Consider the following 18832-nt stretch of genomic DNA (forward strand, 5'->3'; position numbering starts at 1 on the left):
TGTGTCTCCTTGTCTCTCACTTTTCCTACTGTATATCCAAAATAGAATAAAATACCACCACATACATATTTCTCACACACAGAGACACATGGTCTCCCCCTTGTTAGTCTTGCACACGTTTTTCACCTCATTCTCCCTTTTCCTCTCTCTTTCTCACATCATTATATTCCCACCTCTCCATAGGTAGTATACCTGCTAAATACCCACAATGCCACAGTCATTATTTTCCCATCTCTGCCGCTAATTTGCTCCATACCTTCCGATCCCCCCACTCTACCAGACCCATCAGCTCGCAGACAGCTTGGAGCTAACTTCAGCGCTCAGCTGTCTGCCTTAAAAGAGTGTAAAGAAGGAAACAAAGACAGGAGAAGAAAAGAAGAAAAAGAGGCAGGATGGCAAAAGAGTGTACTTTCCCGAGTTTGATTAGAATGCAATTGCAAACAGGTGCCATTGAGGTCTGCGTTTTAATTGTTTGCACAGAGATTCACCACTGCATTACAACCAACTCACTCTAATAACCTCTCTGCTAATACCAAACAAATTATCTGTGTTACTTATTGAATTTAAAATCATTAGGCCAAATAAATACAGTGTTGTTCTGCACTGATCAGAGCATAAAGAGTGTAATGACTGTGGTTGCAGGTGAGTTTTCCCAGTGTGTGGCCCAAGAGAGAAGGGTGGGTGATCACAGAGTGCATGCATTTTTGTGTGATAGAAGATTGCTTTGATTCTTCATTCTTTTTTCTTTTGTATATCCTTTTTATTGCAGGAATGAGATTAAGGGGCATGTTTTTTTGCCTCTTCAATTACTAATTCACATTGCTGCCAGTTTGAAGAAAAAAAAAAAAATCAAGAAATAAAACAATCACAAGAGATGATAAAGATGTTCAGATGTCTCGTGACACTGGCCTGACACTGTTGGCTCCTACTGAAAGGTTTCTGAGTGTAAAAAGTAAAATGGCTCTTATCCACTGGATCCCTTCCGGTCCAGAGTCCTCACTGTCCCCCTATGAGAAATCCCAGCTCCTGCAGCAGTTTTCCAAAGTCCTGTGCGATTTGGCTGTCGGATGAGGACGAGCAAAACGGGAGGAACAGTGGGGACTGAAGTAGTTGTTTGTCAGTGTGTGTTGATGTTGTTAGATTCATTGTTTCCTGTGTTGGTCAGACAGTGGGTTTATGTTGGCGTTCAGACTGTTATTCTGGTTACAGCATACTCCTCTCCCTGCTTCTCATTACAGTGAATAAACACAGGGCAAGAATTGAACTGGACAATTTTTGAAGCAATGGGGGAGTGTGTGTGTGTGTGTGTTTGCCCGTATCTTTGTGAATGTATTGGAGCATGCCTGTCTGTGCGTGTGCATGGAAGCACACGCTTATGTGGGGCTTTGGTTCAGAGTGTGAGTTGTTACTCTAAGCACTGGAAAGAGCTGAATAGAAGGAATTCTTGCAGCTGGCCCATTGGAAGGCAAGCAGATACTGTAAATGAGTTACAGTTGGAACCATTTATGCACACAGTCATGGATAGTCTAATGTAGCATTTTGTCTAGAAGTTTAATGGTTCTGCCATATAATCATAGTGTAGTTTATTTAACTGAAGTCTTCACAGGTCTACATGAATAGTGTGAATATGCCGTCCATTTATACATCGTGCTTCTGATTAACCTAATATTTCTGCTCCCCTCACCACCCTCCATGCTCTATAAGTTTGTTACTGTTGTCTGTTAAAATCCCAAGAGTTCATGACACCCAGAGTTCCCTGTCTTGTACGGATTTTTTTTTCCCCCTCTGTTTTGAATGCTTTTATTCACCGAGTTACTTCTGCATAATTAGTACACTTTTCAAGGAATTGAATAAATACAGTCAGGACCTTATGATTTTGGACAAGTTTGTTATTTTAACATCATTGCACATCAAAGTTGGAAGCAAATAAAGAATATGAGCTCATAGTGCAGAGTTGTCAGCTTTAATTTGAGGGTAATTATACGAGTGAAGCAACGCGCAGCGGCGTGAAGCTCGCTCATGGTACACTGTGGCCCAAACAGGAAGTGCCATATTCTTAATCCACAGTGAAACAGGAAATGTCAAATGTCAAACACTTCCTGGATTGACAGAAGAGATCCCATGGAATCTCACGGGAACTCATTGGCAAGGTCACACTCAAACAGGAAGTGCAAATTTTCAGTCACAGTGAAACAGGAAATGTCAAATGTTGAACACTTCCTGGCATGGGTGGAGCTAAAGCGGAGGCCAGGGTTTAACTGCACTCCCCTCAGAGCTGCATTTTGAAATTAGTGTGTCACATTGAGTGCTAGGTTCCTCCTGTCCAGTAGTTGGTGCTGTGTACCACGAAAAGTTCTAATCCACCTTAGTAGAAGAAGAAAAATGTTTGCCTAAGATTTGAACTGAACATGTCCTTTGAACTATGGACTTCTAATCACACCAAACTTATATTGGTGAGTAAACAACCATATTTATGCCAGAAATTAGGTTGTTAAAAGCAGCATTTCTCCTTTAATTCAGGTTGCCTTATGTACACATGTTTAAGCTAACAGACAGTCTTATTAGTGCAGCACATAACTGAAATAATCCTTCAAATGGTGATACAAGCATCAAATTCAGCACAAATACAGCTTAGATGCCACACTTAAAAAAAACAAAAAAAAAAACACGACTGGCCACTTGAATTTTCAATAGGCGGCCACGTAGGGGTCAATTGAAGAATTACACGGGTCAGTATATAAAAATACTCCAATCAAATTGAAAACTACATCATGTTACTTGTCTGGTTATAAAGATTCCAAAAAGGTATAGTTTGGACTATCCTATCTGATTGAATGTTATGGAGTTTTGGGGTAAAAATGGCAAAAATGGTGACAAAGGTCAGTTTCAGTTTGTACAGGGGTCAAAAGGTAAAGATTTGCTCTAATTTTTTTTTTTTTTAAAGGTGATGCAAATTATTGGTTGGGTTAATAGGATTAATAAATGGAATAGTTTGGACAGTGCTGAATGATTGGTCTCCAAAGTAGAGGTCAAACAAAGTTAGTGTCCATTGGATTCTATGACATGTGACATATGTTACCCTGTAACATTAACTAAGCATGACACATGATGCACACTGTTAGTTTTTAAAACCCGATTAACTCAACCAATAATTTGCATAATTTTTTTAATTTTTTTTTTTTTTTTTACCAAAATTGGAGCATCTTTAACTTTTGATTCCTGCACAAACTGAAACTGACCTTTGTCACCATTCTTGCTCCTTTTACCTCATAACTCCATAACATTCAGTCACAGATTGTCCAAACTATACCTTTTAGGAATCTTTATGATCATGCAAATAATGTGGTGTAGTTTTCTATATGATTGAAGCGTCTTTTAATTTTGACCCATGTGTAATTCTTCAGTTGACCCCTACCTGGCTGCCTATTGAAAATTCAAGTGGCCAATCACATTTTTCAAAAGAGTTCATGTCTATGGATTATTTGTGCCGAATTTGATGCTTGTGTCACCATTTGCAGGATTCCACTCTAAATATTCTCTCATCTGCGGCACTATATATGAGATGTAAGATGCTGCTCCTCACTGTTTCTCAGTTGCCCTCTAAAGTATTGGAACACTTGGTATTTCACACATTTTAATTTGTTTATTTCATTTCACATTCATTTTTTCTAAAATTATCTTCCTTAACTCAAACTGAAAGCAAATCTCTACAACTTCATATAAATTATTTAAAAAATATAAAATTGACCTTCCTGATGAAGTGGTGTAGAGGAGGATTTTCTTAAAAATAAGACCTGAAAGTTCAGCTACATTTTTACAATACATTTGAGATGTTTTGGTGAAATAAACTTTTGTATTTCTTCATAATTAATGTAAATAAAGTCCAAGACATATTCAGTGACTTGGAAATGTTCATGTTCTGTCCTCTGACTTGTCTGAAGAAAACTGGTAATGAAACTGATTATTATTTACAGGTTTTAGAGATTTGCTTTCAGTTTGAGTTTGAGGAAGATAATTTTAGAAAATTTCATTCTTTATTTTTTTGGGGGGGGGATTTCTTGTATTTAAAATGGCATAAACAAATTAAAATGTGTGAAATTCCAAGTGTTCCAATACTTTTGGAGGGCACAGCATCTTAACCTTATGGTGAGTGCAAAATGAGTGTGGTATTATTACTGTTTTGTTTAAGAATGTTTAATTTTCACTGTTGCTGCACTTTGTGTCAAATCATAGCCATTTTGTATATCATATTGACATGACAATATTGAGATACGATAATTTGGCCATATTGTGCAGCCCTACTGTCAACTAGCTGAAAACTTTGAATATTAATTTCCATCTACATTTAAAAAAAAAAAATCTTAAAGTGGCAGGGGGTTAAGAGGGCTGTAATTAGGGGGGTCAGCTGAAAGGCAAAAAAAGAAAAATGCTTTAAAAGGTGGGGGCTATGGGGAGCAGAGCCCCTTCAGAAGCTAAAAGGCAAAATAAGGAAAATGCTTAAAAGGGCAGGGGATCTGGGGGGAGGGAGCAGAGTCCCCCCTGAAGCTGAAAGGTTGCCATGCTAATGCTCCCCTGAGGCATTTACTCAAAAAAAAAAAAAAAATGACATGGTGAGATGCTGAAGAGCTTCGCTCGTTCATGTCCGTGACATATATACGAGGTCTGTGAGAAAACTATCCGACCTTTTTATTTTTTTCATAGACTATATGGATTTGAATCACGTGCGCTTGCATCAGACAAGCTTGAACCTTCATGCGCGAGTTTTTTCACGCCTGTCGGTTGCGTCAGTCGCCTGTGGGCAGGCTTTGTGGAAGGAGTGGTCCAGTCCCCTCTGCGGATTTTCATTCTCAGCAAACAGCTGAGCTACTGCCGCTTTGTTCCATGAAATCTTTTTCAGAAACTCTGCCAGACAGCCAGCTGGAAACCATTTGGAAGATTCAGGTGGCTTTCGGTGAAGATTGTATCGGTATCACACGGATTAAGGACCATTAAAACTGGATTAAAAATGGCCCACAGCGGCGGAGGGCGCACCGCGCCCCGAGCGGCCATCAACAGGCTGAAATGAGCAGATCACTAACAAATTTAAGGCTCTGTTGATGCAGGACATCGTGTGACTAGCAGAGAAGTTTCATAAGAGGTCGAGATCAGCACTTTATCGGCACATTCCGCTGTTAAAGGAGATTTTGTAATGAAAGACGTGCGGACAGATTCGCGCGTCGGGACGCAGCCGCTCATGGCGCAGCGAGACAAAAAACACCTCCGTGTTGGAAACCATTCGTAAGATTCAGACTGCTTTCGATGGTTTTTCAGTTGAGTGAGTATCCGAGAAATTGTTTAACAGCTGGGCATGTTCCAACTTGTCCTGTGAGACTTCCAACACGGAGGTGTTGTTTGTCCAGCGCCATGAGCGGCTGCATCCCAACGCGCGAATCCGTCCGCACGTCTTTCATTACAAAATCTCCTTTAACAGTGGAATGTGCCGATAAAGTGCTGATCCCAACCTCTTATGAAACTTCTCTGCTAGTCACACAACGTCCTGCATCAACAGAGCCTTAAATTTGTTAGTGATCTGCTCGTTTCATCCTGTCGATGGCCGCTCGGGGCGAGGTGCGCCCTCCGGCGCTGTGGGCCGTTTTTAATCCAGTTTTAATGGTCCTTAATCCGTGTGATACCGATACAATATTCACCGAAAGCCACCTGAATCTTCCAAATGGTTTCCAGCTGGCTGTCTGGCAGAATTTCTGAAAAAATTTTCATGGAACAAAGCGGCAGCCACTCCGCTATTCCTAAACAATAAAAATCCACCGAGGGGAGTGGACCAGTCCTCACTCAAAGCCTGCCCACAGGCGAATGACACAACTGACAGGCGTGAAAAAAATCACGCATGCGCACGAAGGTTCAAGCTTGTATGATGCAAGCGCACATGATTCAAATCCATATAGTTTTTGAAAAAAATAAAAAGGTCGGATACTTTTCTAACAGACCTCGTATATTATCCAAATTGGGAAGTTGTATTTGAAGTTGAATTTGCCGAATTGCAATTGAAGTTGCTGTTTCATGGTCAGGTGTGTGATATTCTCTTCCACCAAATAGGTAATATTTTTGGTGCTGTTTGGCAGTTTTTAGGATTACACTAAACTCTTAAACTTGGTGAAAGGGTGGACAATGGGCCAAGGAAGAAACCTTTAACTTTTTCAATGGATCTGATCAAGACATCTGATCCTGTTCTTTTCACTTTCAGTAACACTGTGAAATAGCAGAATTTTCAGCATTTTTGTGAATGCACAGATGTTTATGAAATCAAATCTGGCATGTGAAGACTGCTAATATCTACATTATTGCTTGAAAAATTCACAGAAATTGTGAAAAAGGCTTGATCTTGCAGTGTTAAAGACAGTGGTAAAAAAATATTCCTGGATCTGCACCCTTAATCAGATCCAGTTTTGTCTTTGGGCCATACCCACACTTTCATCAGATTTCAACAAGATTACTTCAGAGGGTTTTGTGTAATTCTGCTAACATCTATCTCTAATAATTGCAGAGATATGTGTGAAGTTTGGGTGGAGGTATGTGCTCTCAGAGCACTCTCTAGTTCATTCCTGTTTTCTATTTTATTGAGTTGTGAGCCAATTAAAAGACTAGAAATGATTCCAGGTGTCCTATAACCATTGAACGTCAGCTAAATCAATCATCATAAGTAAATGGGATGCAAACAGACTGTGGAGAAAGGAGACTTGAAAGGGTGGCCTCTAAGACACCCATAACAACGGTGATGGAGTTCCAAATGGCTATGACTAGAGAGTGTGTGCCATAGACATATAAAGAGTAGACACCGCATTGGTTGCTGGGGTGCAAGAAATGCACCCGCTGTCTTGGAACGGGTCATCGTACTCCTAGTTGAGCAGCAGAAGGAACAAGATGCCAGAGCACTGTACAGCATATTCCTTTTCAAATCGACTGATTTATAACAGAGCAGTGTACTGATCAGCGCTGAGCCCCAACCTTTGCCCATCAAAAAGGAAAACCCCAAAATATTTTGTTTGATGCACATTGACCTTGACCAAAACGTTTTATACGTTAAATGCAGAAGGTAAAATAATGAAGTTGCAACATTTTTATGAAGTCAGTCTTGTAGGAGTGGTGCATGATTGTGCAAAGACTTATCCAACTTGTCCCATTTCCCAGTAGAATTAAATTTTTGCAGATTTTTGGTATTGTATTGTTTCATTAAATATTGACCATTTTAAAGGGACATTGTCATGAGGACGCGTTTATCTCTGAACAGTTGATAATCCCCCACGGCACACACACTTAATGATATTGTTTTAAAGGATCTCCCCCTTAGTATACGGGAGATTTTTTTCCAACTCCATTAATCACCTGAAGCTCGACCCTACCAGCAGCCATTGTTAGAGACGTCTCGCTTCTTTCTAAATGGGATTTGTCAGCGCTTTAGAGCGTATACATAGACATATATACAACCCCAGTTCCAATGAAGTTGTTACATTGTGTAAAATGTAAATAAAAACAGAATACAATGATTTGCAAATCCTCTTCAACCTATATTCAATTGAATACACCACAAAGATAAGATATTTAATGTTTAAACTGATAAACGTTATTGTTTTTGTGTAAATATTTGGTCATTTTGAAATGGATGCCTGCAACATGTTTCAAAAAAGCTGGGACAGTGGTATGTTTACCACTGTGTTACATCACCTTTCCTTCCAACAACACTCAATAAGTGTTTGGGAACTGAGGATACTAATTGTTGAAGCTTTGTAGGTGAAATTCTTTCCCATTCTTGCTTGATATATGACTTCAGTTGTTCAACAGTCCGGGGTCTCCGTTGTCGTATTTTGCGCTTCATAATGCGCCACATATTTTCAATGGGCGACAGGTCTGGACTGCAGGCAGGCCAGTCTAGTACCCGCACTCTTTTACTACGAAGCCACGCTGTTGTAACACGTGCAGAATGTGGCTTGGCATTGTCTTGCTGAAATAAGCAGGGACGTCCCTGAAAAAGACATTGGTTGGATGGCAGCATGTGTTGCTCCAAATCATGGATGTACCTTTCAGTATTGATGGTGCCATCACAGATGTGTAAGTTGCCCATGCCATGGGCACTAACACACCCCCATACCATCACAGATGCTGGCTTTTGAACTTTGCGCTGGTAACAGTCTGGGTCTTTTTCCTCGTTTGTCCAGAGGACACGACGTCCATGATTTCCAAAAACAATTTGAAATGTGGACTCATCACACCACAGCACACTTTTCCACTTTGCATCTGTCCATTTCAAATGAGCTCGGGCCCAGAGAAGGCGGCGGTGTTTCTGGATGTTGTTGATGTATGGCTTTCGCTTTGCATGGTAGAGTTTTAATTTGCACTTGACTTACTCACTTGACTGTGTTAACTGACAATGGTTTTCTGAAGTGTACCTGAGCCCACGCGGTAAGATCCTTTACACAATGATGACGTTTTTAATGCAATGCCGCCTGAGGGATCGAAGGTCACAGGTATTCAATGTTAATTTTCGGCCTTGCCACTTACATGTAGAAAGTTCTCCAGATTCTCTGAATTTTCTGATTATATTATAGACTGTAGATGATGGAATCCCTAAATTCCTTGCAATTGAACATTGAGAAACATTGTTCTTAAACTGTTTTACTATTTTTTCATGCAGTTGTTCACAAAGTGGTGATTCTTTCCCCATCTTTGCTTGTGAATGGCTGAGACTTTTGGGGATGCTCCTTTTATACCCAACCATGAGTGTCCTCAGTTCCCAAACACTTATTGAGTGTTGTTAGAAGGAAAAGTGATGTAACACAGTGGTAAACATACCACTGTCCCAGCTTTTTTGAAACATGTTGCAGGCATCCATTTCAAAATGAGCAAATATTTGCACAAAAACAGTAATGGTTATCAGTTTGACCATTAAATATCTTGTCTTTGTGAGGATTTGCAAAATCATTGTGTTCTGTTTTTATTTACATTTTACACAACGTCCCAACTTCATTCAAATTGAGGTTGTACATATGTCTGTGTATATAACTATATCTGATATATAACCTATGTATTATATATGTATATTTGAATGATATTGATACTCTATATATGATTGATATATATTAATTTTCAATAATATCTAACTATGTAACTATCTGATATACGAGGTCTGTTAGAAAAGTATCTGACCTTTTTATTTTTTTCAAAAACCATATGGATTTGAATCACGTGTGATTGCATCAGCCATGCTTGAACCTTTGTGCGCATGCGTGAGTTTTTTCACGCCTGTCGGTTGCGTCATTCGCCTGTAAGCAGGCTTTGTGTGAGCACTGGTCCACCCCTCTCGTCGTTTTTTTATTGCGAATAAATGTCTGAACGATTTGGAGCTTTGCTGCATCAATTTTTTTCCAGAAACTGTGAGAGACCTCCAGGTGGACACCGTTCGGAAAATTAATATCGCTTTCAGGGATGATTTTATGGGGATTACACAGATTAAGGAGTGATCCAGACGGTTTAAAGACCGCCCACAACTGCTGAGAGCGCGCCGCGCTCCGAGTGCCGATCGACAGACTCAAACCCCGCTGAAACAACCAGATCATTTCCAACGTGAAGGCTTTGTTGATCCGGGACGTCGTCTGACTTTCACAAAAAAGACAGAAGGCGTGGATATCAGCACTTTTTCGGCACATTCCACTGTTACAGGAGTTTTTTTCATGGAAAGAAAAGCGGAGGGACGCGCCACGGAGCTGTTCATTACGCGGCACAAAACCACCTCCGTGTTGGTCTCACAGGATGGCTTTCAGGTGGATTTCAGACGGCTGTCGGTTGCTTTTCAGTCGTGTGATTATCCGAGAAATTGAGCATGAGCTGGACATGCCCCAACATGTCCTGTGAGGCTTCACCACGACGCGCGGAACTCCGCTCCTCTTTCCATGACAAAAACTACAGTGGAATGTGCCGTTCATTTCTAAACTGGACACTGTCTTCATCCGGTATGTCGTCTGACTAGCACAGGAATTGTGAAAAGATGTGGACATCAGCACTTTTTCGGCACATTGAGACAGACCTGCAGAGGAGTTCCGCAAGTTTTTTTTTTTTTTTTTTTTTGTGTGGAGTTTTCTTATCAACATGGGATAAGAAAAGTGTCCAAAATATCAACGTAAACTTGTGCATTTATTGATGATGTAATGACAGCCATCTCCCCAGTGCCTTTACCTGACATGGACTGTGGAAATTTACATGTTCTCTTCAGGCAGACATCTTTATAAATCTCATTGGAACGGCACCAAACAAAAGTTCCAGCATCATCACCTTGCCCAATGCAGATTCGAGATTCATCACTGAATATGACTTTCATCCAGTCATCCACAGTCCACGATTGCTTTTCCTTAGCCCATTGTGACCTTGTTTTTTTCTGTTTAGGTGTTAATGATGGCTTTCGTTTAGCTTTTCTGTATGTAAATCCCATTTCCTTTAGGCGGTTTCTTACAGTTCGGTCACAGACGTTGACTCCAGTTTCCTCCCATTCGTTCCTCATTTGTTTTGTTGTGCATTTTCGATTTTTGAGACATATTGCTTTAAGTTTTCTGTCTTGACGCTTTGATGTCTTCCTTGGTCTACCAGTATATTTGCCTTTAACAACCTTCCCATGTTGTTTATATTTGGTCCAGAGCTTAGACACAGTTGACTGTGAACAACCAACGTCTTTTGCAACATTGCGTGATGATTTACCCTCTTTTAAGAGTTTGATAATCCTCTCCTTTGTTTCAACTGACATCTCTCGTGTTGGAGCCATGATTCATGTCAGTCCACTTGGTGCAACAGCTCTCCAAGGTGTGATCACTCCTTTTTAGATGCAGACTAACGAGCAGATCTGATTTGATGCAGGTGTTAGTTTTGGGGATGAAAATTACAGGGTGATTCCATAATTTATTCCTCAGAATTGAGTGAGTCCATATTTTTTTCCCTCTGCTTGGTCTAAAAAAGTAACCGTTCCTGACTGCCACAATTATTTTTCCTGATTTCTTATAGTGTTTCTTAAAGCCAGAAAGTTGCCATTTGAAATGACTTTAGTTTTGTGTCATGTCTGTGATCTGCCTTTTTTTCTACAAAATTAAACAACTGAATGAACATCCTCCGAGGCCGGTGATTCCATAATTATTGCCAGGGGTTGTATATTATCACTTTCTCTAATACATAACTTTAATATATATATATATATATATATATATATATATATATATATATATATATATATATGAATTTCATTAATTAGTCAGTATTTTGTTCATATATGTAAATATTTATATATACTCTAATCATATATTGTCTCTTCAAATTATTAAAATAGTTGAGTTTACTGCCCCTACCTGTGCGCACACACACGTATGTATATATATATATATATATATATATATATATATATATATATATATATATATATATATATATATATATATATATATATATATATATATATATATATATATGTGTGTGTGTGTTTACAGTGTTTGGAAAAATCTGTCTACAGTCTAGGTTATATCAGAATATTCTGTTACTCTTAATCCCACTATGAATGTTAAAATGCGGCGAACCATTTGTCCTGTATCATAGCTACATGTATGACGTTTGCAGCAAACAAAAACCCGCATGAAAATCAGTTTAGTATTCAGAGAGTGGGCTTGAGTCCAGAAGATCATGGGTCAAATCCCGCCTGACTGGAAAATCACTAAGGGCCTTGGGCAAGGCCTTTAATCCCCTATTGCTCCTGGTGTGTAGTGAGGGCCTTGTGTGGCAGCACCCTGACATTGGGGTGAATGTGAGGCATAATTGTAAAGCACTTTGAGCGTCTGATACAGATGGAAAAGCGCTATATAAATGCAGTCCATTTAGAGAGTTGCAATGGATTAAATGCACTGACACTTCATTGGGCCTGCCAAACAGCACTGAGTGGACCGGGTGACCGGTCCAAGATGGCAGCCCCACAGCTTGGAAGCGCCCATGGGCAGTAGCGGTCCATGTGGCACCTACTCTTTATATGTCTGTGGTGTGTGTGTGTAGAATAAGGATTTCCTGTTACTTCTCCAGTCACACAGCACAGAAGGTGCATCTCTGTCATACGTAGAAGTTGGACTACCATTTTATCGGTTTATGCTACCTGTCTGTGTGCTTTGATGAGACCCTTCATCTTTGTTGTCCCAGTCCACCCAGCTGTAAATTAGTACTCTGCTTGGCTGGGGAAGTAGCCTGCAATTGAGTGACATCCCATCTGGGAGTAGGTTTTGACTCTCATCCACTTTGTGTTACATTATCCAGTGATAAAGATTAGCCTGATGGGCCTCAAGGCCTTTACAAGGCTTACTACTTACTTGTTCCTAACCCCAAACAAGTACGATGGTGTACACAATATCATGACATCTTTTTTTTTCTGTGACTCTGCAAATTCCCCATGTTTGAATTAATAATTTTAAAATCAAAAACAATTTATGGTGCTGGTGCTTCCTTTACTTAATGTATGGTTCTGAGACCTGGTTGTTACCCTGTGACCTAAAGCACTTACTGGGAGTCATTGGTACCAGGTCATTTTGGAGAATCCTTGGGAACCACTGGAATGACGATGTCAAATGAGCAGTTTGTTAGAGAAACTGAGAAGTGTCACATACATTGTGAGGGAGCATCGGCTATGATGTTTTGAACATGTGGCATATTTTTTTAGTCCATTATCCAGCACTTAGGTACCTCAGAGCTGAGAATCCCAGCTGCTGGAGAAGGCCAAGGGGATGTCTACATTTCGTTTGCCTGTGGCAGCTAGATGAAAATGATTACTATGAAAAGATGGTGATGGACCAGTTGTCTGTCTGCCAGAACTGTTGACATCCATGACCCGTGCCCCAAATTGGACTTGAGTTCAAGCATTTAATTATTGAAAATTCTGTTTTATGTTTGTGTGTGTGTGTGTATATATATATATACGTTTTTGTCTAACTCTGCCTTTTTATGTTTCTTTTTGCTAATTGTTAGTGTCGGTGTCTCGAAAATGTCTTTTGCTAAAACTGTGTGGGAATATTTTTGTATTGTATATTCTCTGAAGCGGTTGTATAGATCACTATATGCTAACCTAAGCATGTGCACACTTGTATGCACGTGCACACATATTTTGCACTTTAAACTGTCCATTGACAGTCATTGCTGAAGGATGCTGGTTGCAGGTATGCACTGTTCTGACAGTGCTGGCAGGTGCACACACATGTCGAAAAACACACAATCACCACATGGAAAATGTAGAGAATAATAAGGTAAGATGTTTGAGAGCTTGTGACAGGAAGCTGGTCTCGCAGGGAGCATTGCTCCACTGCAGCTAATTAACCTCAGGAAATAAATTGCAACACTATGCAAATAGAGTTTAGACAATTCACTGTGTTACTGTGCCAGGTAGTCAGTCACACTGTCACTTACCACTGAGGGTGCTGGGCAGGAAAGGGAGTGTGTCTTTAGGGTGAGATCATCTGGGAGACTCACCTCGTGCCAAATGCAGTGTGTGCGTGTGTACCTTGCAATTATAGTTCTAGTAAATAAATAAACAACATAGTTGTGTTGTAGTAGTCCAATCCTGTAGTTGTGTAGTTCTGATTTCAAGCTGAGAATTGTGTTGGATTTATATTAAATGGTTTGACCATAACATATAACATTCGTTAAGGTTGGTGACCTCAGGGTTAGAGAAGCAGGTCTGTGAATGGAGGGTCATCAGTTTGTTCCACAGCTAAGAGAATAAATAGATGTGGAGTAGCACATGTTCCAGCATCATTATCACAAATGAGGTGCTCTTGATTCATACTTGACAAAAGTAACACATTGCTGAGTACCCACTCTTTAAGGAGATCCACAATGGGGTATTGACTCTTTAATTGTTGTGGGTGAAACCATAGTTTAATTTAAGCATTTGTCCTCTTGTTTTTTCCCCTCCTCCTCCACCAGTCCTTTGTCCAATTTCCACCAAACTTGGTGTGTGGATGAAGGTCAACCTTAGAATTGCCCTTAATGTGTTATTTCCTATAAAGGTCAAGGTAAGTGGTTTAACAGTCAATTTTTTTTCCTCATTCCGTTGTCCATTAAACTCTGGCACACATGTGGAGATGGTATCTGGAATTGCCCAGTGAGATCAAATTTCCCTAAAGTCAGTCATTGGAGTCAAGGCCATTGGGGTTATTGGTGAGAGGTTAATTTTTTTGAACCAGATTTACACCAAATCTTAGACAACAGGCCATGGGAGTGTTATGGCTTCATTTAGAAATTTGATTGGTTTTATACACTAACATTATTAATTGATCATGTGGTTCATACTTAAGGAAAAACTGCATTGTTCTCCAAAATCCTCTGTCTCATAAATGAGATAATCTGCTCACTAGTAAAATACCATTTCAACAAGAATTTCTTTACAAGGGAAAGAGCAGTGTGTACCATAAATAAGATGAAATTGTAAATGAAATTAAATTGTTTTTACTTATTTGTTTTGGGCAAATTATGGACTTGGATAGCCCCGAGAAGGGACCCCCGTCACTCCATAGCCCCACAGCACCTCTAACAGCATCTCCCAGGGTACCAGATTATACACCTTCTCCAAGTCCACAAAACACATGTAGACTGGATGGGCATACTCCCAGGTCCCCTCCAGGATCCTTGTGAGAGTGAAGAGCTGGTTAGTTGTTCCATGGTCATGACGGAACCCACATCGTTTCTCTTCAATCTGAGGTTTGACTTTTGGCCGAGTCCTCCTTTCCAGCATCCTGGACTAGACTTTACTAAGGAAGGCTAAATAGTGTGATGCCCCTGTAGTTAGCACACCTCTCTGGTCCCCCATTTTTACCCGAGGCCAACATATGGCCATTGGGTATTGCAAAAACGTAGCGTCAGTCCATCCGTCTGTCTGTCTGTGCTCAGCGTAAGTCCAGTTATATTACTGTCACAGTCTCCAAATTCACAGGGAACATTCTTGGGACACAGGCCTTGGACAAGTTCAAAGATGGCTAACCTTGACATATTTTAAGAGGTATTTTAATAGGTCACGTTTGAATCTGTTCTGCTTTGTTTTTGAGTGGCGGGGGATGACACCCAGTCAGAGTAGAGCTGCACAGTGACGTCAGTGGCTGGTCTCTTCTAAACCGCTTTGCTTTGTGTTTACATGCATGCCTCTCATATATTATGTAAAAGCTGGTGAAAAACACTTCTAAAACTGAAAACCCCTTTTTGGAACCTAACAACACCTCTGATCAGATAGAAGCACCTTGGTGCTGACCAAAAGTCCTTCTCCATGGTTGCTCCAAGCTCCTCCCACACCCACTGCTTTGCCTCCCTCACAGCAGCGGCTGCTACCATTTGGACCTATCGATACCTTGCAACTGCTTCCGGAGTCCTCCGAGATAACATATCCCAGAAAGACTCCTTCTTCAGTCGGATGGCTTCCCTGACCATCGATGTCCACCATGGTGTTCCAGGGTTACTACCCCTTGAGGCACCTAAGAGCTTCAGTCCACAGCTCCCTGCTGCAGCTTCAGCAATGCAACTTGGAACATTACCCATTCTGGTTCAGTGCCCCCAACCTCCACAGGAATGCCAGAAAACTCCGACAGAGGTGTGAGTTAAAGATCTGTCAGACAGTGGGCTCCTCCTGATGTTCCCAGTTCACCTGCACTATCCGTTTGGTCTTACCAGGTCTGTCCAAAGTCCTCACCACCAGATGGTGATCAGTTGACAACTCTATCCCTCTCTTCACTCAAGTGTCCAGAGCATGTGGCCTCAGATCAGATGATACTATGACATAATTGTAAAGTTTTCAAATGAGTTATATTTTGGTCCCCCAAGACCCATTAAGCTAAACTCAGATTTAGCTTAATGGGTAACCCTCAGTTATAATGTTATCCACTATAACTAACCACAACAGTGATTTATGGGATTCTGTGGCACTAAATTTGCAAAACATGTCCCTCTACGCTCTTTATGGGTATGTCTGCAGAAAACAGGCTACAGTCTCAGCATGAAAAATTTTCCTTCCTGTCACATAGACTACACTGTTACCACAATGTTTTACCTGGTCTAGTTCCTCCGCTAATCTAATGGATGCCATTCCCACAATCTGGCTCTGTAATCACCTGCTATGTGGCCTGTTGAGGCCTGGCCTGTGGAATCCTAATGTTACCCTCCCTGTAGAACTGTCTATATTCCCAGATAAGATAAGCCTTCCCCAGTAGGATGAAGGCCATCCAGCATCATTAAGCCACAGCAACCTCAGGAAGAGGTCTCCAGTATTCAGAGAGGCCTACAAAACTGCACCACCCACCTGTCAGTCTGCTATGCGCCTCATCATTACCCCAAGAGGGGAGGAGACCAGAGTCCATTAATCGATGCCAACACATCTTTCTGGCGACATCACAAGTCCCCTCTATGTCCATAGTTGTGAACTCTAATTGTTGCATTCTACTGCTATTGGTGCCAATATGAATAATAGTATGGCTGTATCTAATGTCATGTTCATTCATCTGGCTGTCCTTTCGCATTGTCTGCACCCTAAGGTCAAAGCTAATGTCAGGTCCTCTGGCCCCAGGAATATATTTAACGTTGGCTGGCATCTGTAGTTTAATTTTCCCTATCATGAATGCACGCTGTTTCATTCTGAAGATAGTGGTAGAAGTTACTCGTGGACTCTGAGGGCTATCAGTGGGCATGTCTAAGGCAGAAAAATAATTCACAGTCAATAACAGTGACTGTGAGCCAGGTACCGCAACAAGGCACTAACCCTTATGGGATTTTTTCCACCTAACAACTGTCTGAAAGCTGACATCTCTTACCAGCGGGGCTAAGCTAATGCTAATAGGCATGCTAGTTGTCCCAACACTAAGCTCATTTGGAGTGCCTGTAACATCTAACTCCAATGAGCTAAGGAGCTGTTCTAACTTGCGGACACGGTTCTCTAAAGCTGGGCAGACACTGTACGATATTTTCAGTCGTTGTGCTTGGCTCCAGCTCAAACTATGTGACAAACCTGCAGGGTTTAAAAGGTCAGAGCGCACGTTTAATGTTCTCACATTATACGGCCTGATGCTCTGATGCGATCGGACTGCTCACATTGTACGTTCAAAAACCACACGTCGAACTCGTGTTTCCGGAAGCAAAATGTAAACAGAAGCTTTTTTTTTTCTTTTTCTTTTTTTTTAACTTTATTTACATTTCTTATTTTTACAAAAACTCTCGATGGGAGACATCAAAGTTTTAACCAAAAAGAAAAAGACTTTAAATGAGTTGAAGAATAATGGGGAAAAAAGAAACAGAAGCTTCTCTCCCAAAGAGATGATCACTGTTTATGCTCTCTTCGGTGTTTGCACAGGCACAGTGCGAGAGACGCTTGTAGCGCTGCTTCAACAGCGTGATACCCTCACGACGGCCAACCAGAATATCAAACAGGTTTGATTTTCATCTGGCCATACGATTGCCGATCGGGAGATGGTCATGAGATGTTAAATGCAGCTCATTACTCCATGTATACAACCCCTGGCAAAAATTATGGAATCACTGGCCTCGGAGAGTTGTTTAATTTTGTAGAAAAAAAGCAGATCACAGACATGACACAAAACTAAAGTCATTTCAAATGGCAACTTTCTGGCTTTAAGAAACACTATAAGAAATCAGGAAAAAAAAATTGTGGCAGTCAGTAACGGTTACTTTTTTAGACCAAGCAGAGGGAAAAAAATATGGAATCACCCAATTCTGAGGAAAAAATTATGGAATCATGAAAAACAAAAGAACGCTCCAACACATCACTAGTATTTTGTTGCACCACCTCTGGCTTTTATAACAGCTTGCAGTCTCTGAGGCATGGACTTAATGAGTGACAAACAGTACTCTTCATCAATCTGGCTCCAACTTTCTCTGATTGTTGTCGATCTCTGCTCCCCTCCACAGCATGTCTTTTTCCTGGTTCTCTCCCTCAGCCCCAACCAGTCCCAGCAGAAGACTGCCCCTCCCTGAGCCTGGTTCTGCTGGAGGTTTCTTCCTGTTAAAAGGGAGTTTTTCCTTCCCACTGTAGCCAAGTGCTTGCTCACAGGGGGTCGTTTTGACCGTTGGGGTTTTACATAATTATTGTATGGCCTTGCCTTACAATATAAGGCGCCTTGGGGCAACTGTTTGTTGTGATTTGGCGCTATATAAAAAAATTGATTGATTGATTGATTGATTGTTGTTGCCAGATCAGCTTTGCAGGTTGGAGCCTTGTCATGGACCATTTTCTTCAACTTCCACCAAAGATTTTCAATTGGATTAAGATCCGGACTATTTGCAGGCCATGATATTGACCCTATGTGTCTTTTTGCAAGGAATGTTTTCACAGTTTTTGCTCTATGGCAAGATGCATTATCATCTTGAAAAATGATTTAATCATCCCCAAACATCCTTTCAACATCAATTGATGGGATAAGAAAAGTGTCCAAAATATCAACGTAAACTTGTGCATTTATTGATGATGTAATGACAGCCATCTCCCCAGTGCCTTTACCTGACATGCAGCCCCATATCATCAATGACTGTGGAAATTTACATGTTCTCTTCAGGCAGTCATCTTTATAAATCTCATTGGAACGGCACCAAACAAAAGTTCCAGCATCATCACCTTGCTCAATGCAGATTCGAGATTCATCACTGAATATGACTTTCATCCAGTCATCCACAGTCCACGATTGCTTTTCCTTAGCCCATTGTAACCTTGTTTTTTTCTGTTTAGGTGTTAATGATGGCTTTCGTTTAGCTTTTCTGTATGTAAATCCCATTTCCTTTACGC

General features: G+C 40.8%; 1 protein-coding gene across 1 annotated transcript in view; it reads left to right on the plus strand.

Annotated features, from left to right (window-relative positions):
- Positions 1–18832, plus strand: part of fam172a (family with sequence similarity 172 member A) — a 538430-nt gene that overhangs the window by 266893 nt on the left and 252705 nt on the right.

This window comes from Thalassophryne amazonica, chromosome 5, assembly GCF_902500255.1.
Source record: "Thalassophryne amazonica chromosome 5, fThaAma1.1, whole genome shotgun sequence".
NCBI classification, from domain to species: Eukaryota; Metazoa; Chordata; class Actinopteri; order Batrachoidiformes; family Batrachoididae; genus Thalassophryne; species Thalassophryne amazonica.